General features: G+C 31.0%; 1 long non-coding RNA gene across 1 annotated transcript; it reads left to right on the top strand.

Annotated features, from left to right (window-relative positions):
- The first annotated feature begins 3,406 nt into the window (after window positions 1-3,406).
- Window positions 3,407-8,005, top strand: LOC132733085 (uncharacterized). The gene is made up of 3 exons (XR_009626128.1): window positions 3,407-3,431; window positions 4,995-5,093; window positions 5,624-8,005. It is a non-coding gene; the product is annotated as an uncharacterized LOC132733085 (long non-coding RNA).
- Window positions 8,006-9,383: the final 1,378 nt, after the last annotated feature.

Genomic DNA, 9,383 nt, shown 5'->3' with positions numbered 1-9,383 from the left:
ACTAAAAAGAACTATTAGTTACACACTTCTAAAGGTGCTAATTTAGTAATTAATAAACCTGTGTTTATAATGCTTTATTCAAAATTGTTTCACACTTCTAACTGTTCTTATCTGTTATATAAAAACATATTTTATTTAATCAATATTTTTATGGTATTTAATTTTTGGATAACAAAAAAAATGAAATAATATATACATGTAATTTAAAAAGTGGTGATGAAAACACCAGGGTTTTGAGGGTGAAACATCCAGGGGTGAAACATCCAGGAGGTGTAAAGTCAAAACACCATACAATAACACAGTTCAAAAATTTGAAAATCAGAGACCTACTTTTGTGAACTAAATCCTATAATATTAGAAAAGGAATATATTGCCTCAGGAAACTTGAAAATATTGTGGGTTTTTTTCCCAATTTTGGGCAAAATACCGCTAAAATTCCCAATCTCAAGGGTATGGGTCATGTTCCCAAAATACTGGAAAAAAACCCTGGAATATCACTCATGTGGTTTTACTTGGTTTTTATCGTAATATCACTTATCAATACGGAAGGCTCCGAGGCATGCATTACTGTTTTTAGAGGAAATTTTCAGTGTTAAATTTGGAATTTATCAGTCATGAATTGGAAAATTTGCTGTCTATTTTCTGTTGGGAACGGTGCCGTTTTCCGGTATCAGTTATATAAGGAAAAATACTGGGTTGTTGTTAAGATTTTAGTCATTGACTAGATTTCTACCAGAATTTTTTTGTTTTTACTCTTCTTGTGCAAGTTGTGGTTATAGAGTGTGATGAACATATTGACTCTTACTTTGTATTTGCTTAGATACAAAGACAGTTGCTAAAAAATATCAAGATCTCAAGTTTGTTTTGCCCCTGTCTTGCATATCTGTAATGGAACAGAACAGTTATTATGGATAAATACAGGTACTTCAATAAAATGTAATTTTGGGTACTGTCAGATCTACATGTTACGCTACAAGTTTCTTCTCATAATTACATATTTAACAACTAGTAAGGCTAATGAGTACAAAGTTTTGGCGGTACTACACTACAAGGCAGAAGAGAATATCTGTCCTTGCAAGCAGTCTTGAAGACCTTCTGAAGAAAGGTAAGTATTTTTACACACTACAGCACAATTACAACACAGTGTTAGGTTATGTGCTCAAAAGAGGAATCTCAGAATTATTTAGAATATAAAGCCTTGTCATAAGAAAATCTGTACAGGTGTGACTACTGTACAGCCACAGTTGATGGCGTAAAACACTTTGTGAAAGTCTGGTGATCCAGATGTCAAGTAAAACCGATATGTGAATAGAAAAAAAATAGACATTTCACAGTATCATAGTTTTATTTACATTTGAATTGATTTTTTAAAAAAAAAAAATGTGATTCTACCTTTCTGTGTTTAATTTTTACTACATTTGCAAATTCAATAAATTATCATCATGTAAGTATTGCCTAATTGCAATAACTAGTGTCCTCCACTTTGATTTTCACAAACATTTAACATGGTGAACCCTAAATGTTAATCATCATAATTATTCACAAAATTTTAGCCTTGCAAAAATATCTGATTTCACAGTATAAAGAAAATTCAAACAAGTAGACTCAAAACACAAGCTTTTCACAAAATATAATAATCATGTTAACAGTAAAACAAACCCTACTTGATGATATTATTTAGAATTTTCTGGAAAGAAAGGAACAGTTGTCAAAATTTAAATTGAGTTCTATATATGCTGTTGAGATCCATATGTGATGGCAGAAATCATATTCATGAATATAACTACGGATCTCATCTATATAATATTTGATAGCTACAATACATAATTGTTATGTTAGAATGACTGTCTAATGTTTTACAGAAAAGATCTGTAGTTTGATAAATAATTCAAACAGTTTGATACTTAGATCTAGTTGGTATTGATGACTATTTTTCAGAAACACTAACTCAAGTTTTATTCAATATTTTAGCTGGTTGCAAGGAGGAAGTTTGATTGTTGTGCTGGAAAAAGATGTGACAGAAATGGAAGAAAACGCCATCCTTGACATATTCAAAACTAAGTATTGATGCTTCTAGAAGACAACAATTATGAGAACAGATATTCCAAAAGACACTGTTGTAATGTTTGGGCAGACACCAAAGATGCCAACATGTCAAAGACTGAGACAGAGTCCACAACTGTTACCACAGCGACAGAAATTGTAACACCATCTTGTAAGTTGCATGAAAAAATTGTAGATTTGAATTTCTGTCTTATCAGTTGACTATTAAAATCTGATATATAGTATAAGAATATTTTCTTGTCAAAAATGCCTGCAATATAACTGAAATACTATTGAAACAGGTGTTAAACTCCAACAATATTTCTGAGAACGGAACAATTAAGCTGATAACAGAACTTAATTTGAACATTAGAAAATGCAATATTGAATATAAAGAATTTAAATGAAGTTGTCATATAATACATGTGACACATTGAGTAATTTATAATGAGCAGGGGCATAACTTTAATTTACATGTATGCTCAGCAAAAAACCTGATCATCCAATCCACCCTTTATCAATACAGATGTTAACTGTGGCATTCAATCGGTTACCCCCAAAAAGGTCTTACTTCATTGAGTGATAGTCCAGGACCCCAACCATGCAGGCATGCTAGTCAGGGTCTGAGTCCTTGATGGATGTACATCCAAAACTGCATAGTTTAATCATGACATGGCTTAAATTAATTTCAAAGAAATACATGTTGTACTCAAAAGTACAAAAATCTTTTATCAATCTGCATATTTACATGTCACATTATAAGTCTTTATAATGAGGTCTATTTCTAGCAAGTCCTTTGGATATAATAAGTTAAAGATAAATTCCTAAAATGTGAGAAGACTATGAGTATGTATAAAAATAACCATGAAATGGTTATATTGTAATATTTACAGTATTGTTTGGATGTATATCATACAATGCAACGTTTAAAACTAACATGAAGGTTTGGTATTGCCCCCCAACAACCATGTTACATATTTGTTGCTGAACAGAACTTTTTTCCATGAATGTTGAGGAAAATACACACTAAAAAAATACTAAAAAAAAAAAAAAGAAATAATTTATAAATTAACATCATATATATGAGCATACACAAATGGCTGTTAATTGTGTCATAAATTGCATATTAAACATTAATGGTTATAAAAAATATTTGGAAAGTGAAATTTAAAGGCAGGTATCTATGCTGTTTTGCTACATTTCCTTTTTTAATTATCATATGATTATCAAATAAGCTAATTATAATAATTGTTTTTTCTTTTCTTTTTTCAGATGTTGTTGGAAATTAAATTTAATTCTTGCAGTAAGGCCACATCCAACCATTTTGTTGACAATCTAGAGATATTGTTTTGAAAGCAGTAAGTACACTTAAACCTGGAGGAAAAGAGGTATGAGTTAAGATTACTGTTAGGGCAGGCAACCTTGTGGAAAAAGGAAAAAGATATCATTGCAATCTTACTATGCATACAGCACAGCCTTGTTATAATGCGGCTTAAGACAGGGTTTCTATTGACGCACATTTCCTGCGTCCTTGACGCAAAAATAGTAACCTAGGACCCTCAATTACTCGAAGTGTGCGTCCATGGGGACGCAATTAAATTTTCCTCCGTAAATATCATTTGGAAATTCCTTCCGCTTCTTTAAAGGAAGTGAACGTAATTTGGTAGAATCGGGTTCTAATATTGAATGAGCAGAGTTATCTTTCTTTCAATTAATTACAGTTTAATACGGAATAAAACAGCGGCATACTAGAATTTAGTCGACCTTAAAAAAAGCGTCCCAGTCCATGCGTTTTTGTTATAAAAATAAATCGTATAACATGTCGGCTGCTCCCCCAATTTTAATGAAAAGTGGCTAAGTTAACTTACCCGTGGCTCGTCCAAAACGAGAAGACCACGGATATGAAATGCAGCCATTGCGTCTCAACCAAAAAATGTAATCCATTTGCCTCGGAAAATGGATGTTTGAACTTCCAAAATAGTAGATCTAGATACATTTGTCCGTATGCAGTTAAACAATTGATAAAATTAGTCGGACCAGATGTGAAAGATCTTGACTTTATGCAAGTTGCACAAACATTCAGCCAAATGAAAAAATAAAAAGTAACAATAAATAATAAATGGTTTATATTTTTTTATTTTATTTATCGATAACAAGGTCAATAAAAATGCACATGTAGTTGAACAATGTATATAAATGTAAAGAATTAAACCTAGACAATATATATAAGTAATACCCTACTTTAAAGTAATAAATGATTGGACCCTCATATTTTCTCTGGGACCTCATATTTTATGAGCAGACGTCCTGGGACTCTTAAAATAAAAATTCCTAGTAGAAACCCTGTAATAAGATTAATAATGTTTAAAAAGAGGGTAAAAATTGTATTCACAAAAGGTATAGAATAGAAAGAAAATTCCATATTTTTTTTTTAAATATATATATAAATACTTTTTTGTTTGGATATAATGTGGTTAACTAACATGGTCTATATAAAGGATTCCAAACTACCATGTTATAACAAGGTTGTGTTGAACAAGGAGACCCAGTCAGAAGTTGATTATGCTTCTGCACCTGTACATTAATCAAATAGTTCTGACAATGATTATTTGTTGTTGTTGTTTTTGTTTAGATATAAAATATCTGATTTTTAATACAAAATATGTAATTTTTAATTTTAATGTGCTTTGAAATACATTGTCTGACTGGACTTCAAAAATTTGCGACTTTTTCCTGAGATATATTGCAGGAAATCCAACATGGCATAATCTTGTTTTGTGGCTGATGTTTGTTTTTACAGTGCTTTTGTCACTTTTAATGCAAATATGGTTAAAATTGTTAAGCAGTGTGTTGACTGCTAATCATGTGTTCATTTTGTCATATTGAAAGCTGTGTTTAGGATCTGATTGTGTGCGTTTCTGTTTACTTAGAATTACTGATTTCTGTTGCAGTGCAAAGATGATTTGGACGTTATAAGAGCCATAGAAAGTAATACAGGATTCAAACATGGAAAGGGGTGCAAGACTAGATAAATTGTAGTTCTACATAAGGTATAGTAAATTTACCGGAATTTTTTTTTGTCAGTTTTGTATAATACCACTGAATTTAATTTTAACTTGAATACTTGCAGCCGCTAATCATGACAAGACACATTTGTAACTGACAAGGGACAAAATTCTGAAATTTATTAAATAAATTAATGTCAAAACTATCAAAGGTATCAGCACAAGACTTTGATAAATTCATTTTATATTTGCTTTACATTACAAGACACACTGTTCACACTGGATTGACTTGTAAACTTATTTAAGTATATGATAAGTATCTCTATAGATATGCCTCTTTGTCAAACATGGTATCTCATTTTTTGCCTGTCTTGTCACTTTATAAAGTAGACGAATGTTGGCCCTGCTCAGCATGGCATGGCAGAAGATCGAATTTCTGACCTACTGCTCCAGAAGCAGACATTAACTAACACTTTATTATGTGCTGGTTGGAAATGCTTAAGGTAGAAGATTTCCCTGATCCTGTTATGAAGGATGGTACTTATTCATTGTTTTATTCCATGTTCATTTTGCAGGATATTGAAGAAGCTAATCTGTCAAAGGTCCTGTCATCACAGCCTAATACTCCTCCAAGTGAAGCCTTGTTTTTATTTTTAACAACATAAAACTGGACAAACAGTATATTGTTGGAGACCAGTGCAAGATTCCACTTGAGACAGCCTTTCTTAGTCACAAGTTGGCTGGGTATTTACACTTTGTGGAAAAATTGGAAAACTAATAAACAAATAGAACCAACATTTTAAATTAAATTCAACCTTCTGTGTCATGGACATATTATTGACTTCTTAACAGCTTACCTTTTACCATGAAAAAACCTGCTTTTTTGCACTTGCAAAAACAAAGGTGCAGAATAGCTGTGTGGTAACCATCAGCTGATCAGTGCCTTTATTTTTTGCTGCATAGATGGTGCAATCCCTCCCCTTCCTTAATCAGACATTTAAATCCTCTTGATGTCTGAACATGAAGCTGTATATTTTGACTCTATTTGAAATAGCAAATGTCAAGTGTCAATATTTTTCAAAACAGCTAAGACTATGCTTCTTTTTAGGAACTTTTAAATACAGTGATTTATCAAATGATTATTCACTAGCAGAAAAGATTGACTTAATAATGCAGTGTTTAAACACTAATTTTATTATTTATGACATCAGTATGTTATTGCAGACTGTGACATTTTTATGTCAATGAAGCATTAAAATGCCATATATTATAAATTGTTTATTACAGTTAAGAAGTATTAGTGCTATTTGTTGTTTGCAAATGTTAATATGCTCTTATTTTGTACATGCTATGTAGTAAGTTTAATATATTGCATTGATGTCTTAAATAAGTTTGTATTTTGTTGATGTATTACTGTCTAACTTTAACACATGCTCACTTCATTATCATATTAGATTTATTAAATTTTCATTTACTGATTTCAAGTGGTAAGCAGAATTATTTACAGAGATCACTAGTTTTCACTGATCAGGCACCTTTGTTGTGCATTTAAATTTTTGGTGTTTTCGGAGTCAAAGAAATGATTTATCAAAATATTGTTTAAAGTTGCATTGTAACTTTTTAGAGTGCTAAAGTGTACCATTTTTTTTGTCTAAGCCTTAAGCGCACCACAACAAAAGACATTTATGAACCATCAGGATATATACTGTTACTGATAAAAAATAGAGCACTAGTGCACAGACTTTTGACTCCCCCCCCCCTCCTCGTAACCATGAAGTGTATTATAATTTGTCTGACAGTACTCGGACACATTATTGGGGACAGTCAACATTGAATGACCGATTTTTGACACTGTCTGAAAATACTGTTTGTTTTTTTCCAACCCAAATATGATACATATATGTGCCAAAACCGGGTTTTTTACAGAGAGGTAGGCTTTACTGTGTAAAAAGGTTTTATTTTTGTAGAGAGAAGTTAAATCCATTTTATATATGTTTTCATTTTACCTGAAATTCTACTGATATCCATATATCAATTTGTTTTTGTTGTTTAATTGTCTATCTATCTATTTACTTAATTGTTTGCCTAAATATAACTGTAATCTGTTTTATGTATTTATTTTATACATTCATTTTTAATCCCCTTCTGCATAGAGGGGAGGGGTCAAATATTCATGTTTATAACTTTTTGACATGGAAGATTTTAAATATTTTAGCATAAATAATCACGACCATGGCACAACAGCCAGGTTTTTCTCTAAAAGACATGGTTTGTTAAAGATCAAGAAGTACAGATTCCTGTCCACTGCGAAGGGGATATAGCTGTCCTTCAGACTGCCTTGTTTTTAATTGTTTGAAGTTTCAATATGAAAATGCTCTTTTTAATTTTGTGATTTGTAACACCAGAATTTCGGGTATATTGCATTGGATTGTAACATGGCTGACAAGGTGACAGTAAAATTGCCACCTGTAGGAAATGCTACCTCAGTTGACAGTGTTTTTCCAAAAGTTGTTAACTTTACTGTCACTCTGTCAGGCATGCAATATTAATTTTATTATACCAAAAATACTATTATGATAATGGTAGGGTGTCTTGATCTATTTAACATTTATGTGCAGTAATGAAGAACAATTAGTATTTAACCTAAATTTCAAAATGCTATTAAAATGTGTATAATATGTTTATGTGTCATTGTTCACATTTTTTGGTTGATCGTGTTTTGAAATAAAACATGGAAACTATTAAAACGTGTAAACGTGTTTTAAATCTGTTACAGTCCCAAAACACGTGTTAGGTGTTTTCAGACAAAACACCTAAACACGTTTTCTAGGAAAACACCCGTGTTTTAGTGTGAAACATCAGTGTTTTGTGAAAACACCGCAACATGTTTTAAAACTGTTACAGATAGGTGTTTTCACATGTGTTTGGAATCAAAACACTGAGATTTAGAGTGAAATCATTAATGTGAATGATCGGCAATGAGAACGTTTACAATAAGTATTTCAAATTTTGACAATAAGTATATTTCAAAGATTGATAAAAACAACAGAATTGTATCACTTTAATATTCCTACAAAACATTTCTTGAGATTAAATACTTCAAAGCGATTTGATATGAGTAATCATATGATGAATAATAATATTTTCTTTTAAAAATAATTTAATACAGTCATGTTATATAAAGGTATGCCATATCTGATTTTGTACCTCACTTAACAATAACATGTATTACATATAATCATTTCATGGTATATTGATACGTATGATACAAAATACTATCAACGTCATTATTTATGACATTATATGAGCCGTGTCATGACAAAACCAACATCCGCGCAGTCTGGTCAGGATACATGCTGTTCGCAAACCCATTATGGTGGTTTTGTCGTGACGCGGCTCAGATTATATTCTTTTATGGACAAATTCAAAAATTTGACATAGACTTTATACAAAATAAAACTCTATTATCTCCCTTTATTTACATGAAATGATAAATTCGGTTATATCTTTATAAATAATGCTTTTTGGAACTTACAAAATTGATCAATCTTAATTTGAGCATCATATTTATGAAATAAAACCATAAAAAATTGGGTTACAGGATCTTCAAAATTGTTTAAAAAATGTTTTTGCTATAAGTACAATTGATTACGTATTTTGAATGATGCAAAAATACTACTCTGTTTATATTTTTTTACTTTTATGACAAATAATGTCATATTCAGCGATAATTTTTTTAAGTGATAAGCATCGTGAATATGCTCTAAAAATCATAATTTTAAACATGTTATAAATCTCATATATACCTTTTCTGAAGAAGGAAATATTTCCTTGTTAGGCATAATGTGCCTTTAATCCAACTTGAAAAATTTAAAAGAAAATAAAAGTAGGATTAACAAAGAGATTTTGTTTGACTGATTTAAAAACATTATACATACTAATACAACAACAACAACAACAACAACAAGATTTGTATTTAATGGGTTTTGAGAAATCATTTAACAATAAAATGTTGCGCTTACGATCCATTGTTATAATATGAAACACAACATTTCAACCATATGGATTTATGATATTCCACCAGCCTTGTTCCATGAAGCGCTGAGAAACCTTAGAGTTCAGAAACCTACAAAAAAGCTATTCTGGTGAGCTTATTTCATTGTGATAATGACTTTCTATACCAAATCCTGCAATGAAAACATTTGAAACAATAACAAACAAAACAAGAACGCTTCCAGTCCTATCCAGCATGTTGCAATTCTTTCCTTTCGTTTCATTTGTGGATCGTCTTCACTGGGTTTCGTCTCTATTTGTTTCGTCTCTATTTGTTTTTCT

This window comes from Ruditapes philippinarum, unplaced genomic scaffold, assembly GCF_026571515.1.
Source record: "Ruditapes philippinarum isolate M1 unplaced genomic scaffold, ASM2657151v2 ctg16221_1_1_1_1, whole genome shotgun sequence".
In the NCBI taxonomy this organism is placed as follows: domain Eukaryota; kingdom Metazoa; phylum Mollusca; class Bivalvia; order Venerida; family Veneridae; genus Ruditapes; species Ruditapes philippinarum.
Note: the sequence above shows the minus strand (reverse complement) of the source record. Positions and strands in the feature narration are given on the sequence as shown.